General features: G+C 48.5%; 1 pseudogene across 1 annotated transcript; it reads right to left on the bottom strand.

The window, feature by feature from the left end:
- Positions 1-368: 368 nt before the first annotated feature.
- LOC311110206 (GTPase IMAP family member 7-like) lies at positions 369-3204 on the bottom strand (annotated as a pseudogene). The gene is made up of 3 exons: positions 3177-3204; positions 2298-3070; positions 369-480 (listed from the first exon to the last, which is right to left on the bottom strand). The product of its transcript is annotated as a GTPase IMAP family member 7-like (transcript).
- Positions 3205-4850: the final 1646 nt, after the last annotated feature.

Genomic DNA, 4850 nt, shown 5'->3' with positions numbered 1-4850 from the left:
CCCTCCCCTACCCTGGACGACGCTGGGCCAATTGTGCGCCGCCCCATGGGTCTCCCGGTCGCGGCCGGCTAAGACAGAGCCTGGTTTATCAAAGATACACTGCAATGTATTCCATAAAAATATATTCATCATAGAATATAATGTACATGAACATGAGATTGATATTGCATTATGTAAGCAAGCATTATGCAAATCCTTGGCTGCTGTTGGATTTGCAGAGTCCAATATAATGATTTACAGTAAAATGGCTGCCCAAGCCTAACATGGCTGCCCACAACAAGGAGTGAGAGTTATGAAGTCAATCACTAACTTCATAATGACACCATGCCAACAGGCTCTAATCTTTTACAACATGTTGGTGTAGAACATCATTGTGTGGCACAGCATTCAGCATATTTTCTAGTAAATTCAACAACAATATTCTTCTTTTTCTGCCTTCCCTCTGACTGTCTCCTTCTGCTTTTTTAGCAAGTCTTTGTCCTCTTGTCACGCTCTGGCTCCGGGACTGTGTATTTTGAGCCAGGGTGTGTTCATTTGGTGGTGTTTGGTATTGGTTGTGTTGTATTTGGTTGTGTTTCCTTGTTTGGTCGTGTGACTCCCAATCAGTGGTAACGAGTGTCAGCTGTCGGCTCGTTATCTCTGATTGGGAGCCATATTTAAACTGTCAGTGTTCACCTTAGTGTTGTGGGTTTTTGTTCCGTGTCAGTCATTGTAACTGAGGACTTCACGATTCGTCATTGTTTGTTGTTTTTGTAGAGTGTACTTTAATTAAAGAAAGTCATGTTCGCTCAACGCGCTGCGCTTTGGTCTCCCTCATTAGACGTTCGTGACAGAAAAACCCACCAAGATGGGACCAAGCAGCGTGTCCAGGAGCCATCGCCAGGGAGATCCCTCACAGATCTCCTTCGCCTCCTGGACTGGGTCAAGCCGAGTGAGGAGGAGAAGGGCTTGACATTATGGCAGAAGGGCGAGAGGCTGGCGAGGGACATGGAGACCTGGTCCACGGGTAGGAGAGACGCCCCGAAAATTTTTAGGGGGGGGCTCACGACGTCGGACCAGCAGGAGGCCGCGATAGAGCGGCCCAGTGGGTTGCCGGAGAAGGCCGCCGGGTTACGGGGGCCACTGGTCGAAGAGGGGATGGAGGAAGTAGAGGCACGGCGAGAGGTACTGGCGTGTGTTGCCAGTCCGGTCCGGCCCGTTCCAGATCCCGGTGTAGGGCCAGTGGTGTGTGTCCCTAGTACAGTCCGGTCCATCCAAGCTTCCCGCACCAAGCCAGTGGTGTGCGTCGTCAGTCCGGCACGGCCCGTGCCTGCTCTCCGCATCAAGCCTGTGGTGCGTCTCGTCAGCCCGGCTCTGCCCGTTCCTGCTCTCCGCACCAGGTCTGTGGTGCGCGTCGCCAGCCCAGTCCGGCCCATTCCTGCCACTCGCACCAAGTCAAGGGTGCGAGTCGTCAGCCGGATTCAGCCCATTCCTGCTACTCGCACCAAGCCAAGGGTGCGAGTCGTCAGCCGGATTCAGCCCATTCCTGCTACTCGCACCAAGCCAAGGGTGCGAGTCGTCAGCCGGATTCAGCCCATTCCTGCTACTCGCACCAAGCCAAGGGTGCGAGTCGTCAGCCGGATTCAGCCCATTCCTGCTACTCGCACCAAGCCAGGGATGCGAGTCTTCAGCCTGGTGAGGCCTGTTCCGGCTCCACACACCATGCAAAGGGTGCATATCGTCTGCCAGGTCCGGTCCATTCCTGCCTCACGCGCCAAGCCAGGGGTGCGCGTCGGCAGTCCTGATCCAGCTAACTGGGTCAGATCGGACTGGGGGCACTACGGGGGGATTGTAGTAGAGTGGTGGTCAAGCCCGGAGCCGGAGCCGCCTCCGAGGAGCAATATCCACCCAGCCCTTCCCTATTTGGGGTGTAGGCGCGGTCGGAGTCCGCGCCTTTAGGGGGGGGTACTGTCACGCTCTGGCTCCGGGACTGTGTATTTTGAGCCAGGGTGTGTTCATTTGGTGGTGTTTGGTATTGGTTGTGTTGTATTTGGTTGTGTTTCCTTGTTTGGTCGTGTGACTCCCAATCAGTGGTAACGAGTGTCAGCTGTCGGCTCGTTATCTCTGATTGGGAGCCATATTTAAACTGTCAGTGTTCACCTTAGTGTTGTGGGTTTTTGTTCCGTGTCAGTCATTGTAACTGAGGACTTCACGATTCGTCATTGTTTGTTGTTTTTGTAGAGTGTACTTTAATTAAAGAAAGTCATGTTCGCTCAACGCGCTGCGCTTTGGTCTCCCTCATTAGACGTTCGTGACACCTCTCTTATCCGTTTCACTTGTCCATGCAGGTCATCTATCTCTTTCTGTTTTTCTTGTATATCAGAGTCTTTCAGAGCCAGTGCCTTCATTGCTCGCTCTAATTCTGACTCCAGATCTTCTTTATCTTTCAGCTCTTTTTCATACCCCCATTTCAGTTCTTCCTCTCTCCTCTGGATGGCTTTCTCCACTTGTTGGTACATGTCGTTGGTGTAGTATTCCTCTTCATTCTCTTTCACCATGGCTGTAACTTTGTCCATCAGATGCTTTACTTGCTCACGATCGTCCAAGTTCTCATTGTTGAAGACGTGGTATCTGTTTCCACATGTCTCAATGATTTGCTTTAGACTTGCACCAGTCTCTTGGATGAACTCCTCAATTCTCTTCTCTTTTAATCTATCTCCGCAGGTGAACAGAACCATGGTGTGTCTCCCTGCTGCCTCTCCAAACATGTCCTGGATCCTCTTAACAGTATTCTGCTCTTCATCTGTGAAACAACCAATTGGGACAAGAAGCAGAAAGACATGGGGTCCAGGAGAGGAGAGGGCGATGCACTCCACCAGTTGGGTCCTCACTGAAGACTCTGAGAGTTGAGTGTCAAACAGACCCGGGGTGTCGATGACTGTGAAGCCCATCTCACTGCTACAATCACATTGTTTGGTAACAGACTGGAAAGCACAATCTACTGCGAACTCTGTTCTTCCCAGGATGGTGTTTCCTGATGCGCTCTTCCCTTCTCCTGTCTTCCACACTATGACAATCCTCAGCTCGGGAACTAAAAACAATGCAAAATTATAACTTCAGTTCAAGGCCACAATAAAAAAAGAAGTTAAAACTGTCACAGAGTGTCTGTCTAAAGTTACGCACTATTGTTAATGTACTCTGCACCACCAAATATTGTACAACCATTGTATCAAATTGAATCAAATCAAATCAAAATGTATTTGTCACATACACGTGTTTAGCAGATGTTATAGCGGGTGTAGCGAAATGCTTGTGCTTCTACAGTGAGGGAAAAAAGTATTTGATCCCCTGCTGATTTTGTACGTTTGCCCACTGACAAAGAAATGATCAGTCTATAATTTTAATGGTAGGTTTATTTGAACAGTGAGAGACAGAATAACAACAAAAAAATCCAGAAAAACGCATGTCAAAAATGTTATAAATTGATTTTCATTTTAATGAGGGAAATAAGTATTTGACCCCCTCTCAATCAGAAAGATTTCTGGCTCCCAAGTGTATTTTATACAGGTAACGAGCTGAGATTAGGAGCACACTCTTAAAGGGAGTGCTCCTAATCTCAGTTTGTTACCTGTATAAAAGACACCTGTCCACAGAAGCAATCAATCAATCAGATTCCAAACTCTCCACCATGGCCAAGACCAAAGAGCTCTCCAAGGATGTCAGGGTCAAGATTGTAGACCTACACAAGGCTGGAATGGGCTACAAGACCATCGCCAAACAGCTTGGTGAGAAGGTGACACCAGTTGGTGCGATTATTCGCAAATGGAAGAAACACAAAAGAACTGTCAATCTCCCTCGGCCTGGGGCTCCATGCAAGATCTCACCTCGTGGAGTTGCAATGATCATGAGAACGGTGAGGAATCAGCCCAGAACTACACGGGAGGATCTTGTCAATGATCTCAAGGCAGCTGGGACCATAGTCATCATGAAAACAATTGGTAACACACTACGCCGTGAAGGACTGAAATCCTGCAGCGCCCGCAAGGTCCCCCTGCTCAAGAAAGCACATATACAGGGCCGTCTGAAGTTTGCCAATGAACATCTGAATGATTCAGAGGAGAACTGGGTGAAAGTGTTGTGGTCAGATGAGACCAAAATCGAGCTCTTTGGCAACTCACCGTGTTTGGAGGAGGAGGAATGCTGCCTATGACCCCAAGAACACCATCCCCACCGTCAAACATGGAGGTGGAAACATTATGCTTTGGGGGTGTTTTTCTGCTAAGGGGACAGGACAACTTCACCGCATCAAAGGGACGATGGACGGGGCCATGTACCGTCAAATCTTGGGTGAGAACCTCCTTCCCTCAGCCAGGGCATTGAAAATGCGTCGTGGATGGGTATTCCAGCATGACAATGACCCAAAACACACGGCCAAGGCAACAAAAGAGTGGCTCAAGAAGAAGCACATTAAGGTCCTGGAGTGGCCTAGCCAGTCTCCAGACCTTAATCCCATAGAAAATCTGTGGAGGGAGCTGAAGGTTCGATTTGCCAAACGTCAGCCTCGAAACCTTAATGACTTGGAGAAGATCTGCAAAGACGAGTGGGACAAAATCCCTCCTGAGATGTGTGCAAACCTGGTGGCCAACTACAAGAAACGTTTGACCTCTGTGATTGCCAACAAGGGTTTTGCCACCAAGTACTAAGAAATGTTTTGTAGAGGGGTCAAATACTTATTTCCCTCATTAAAATGCAAATCAATTGATAACATTTTTGACATGCGTTTTTCTGGATTATGTTGTTGTTATTCTGTCTCTCACTGTTCAAATAAACCTACCATTAAAATTATAGACTGATCATGTCTTTGTCAGTGG

The sequence above is a fragment of the Coregonus lavaretus genome, assembly GCF_964263955.1.
Source record: "Coregonus lavaretus genome assembly, contig: SUPER_35_unloc_2, whole genome shotgun sequence".
NCBI lineage: Eukaryota > Metazoa > Chordata > Actinopteri > Salmoniformes > Salmonidae > Coregonus > Coregonus lavaretus.
This window is presented reverse-complemented; position numbering and strand designations above follow the sequence as displayed.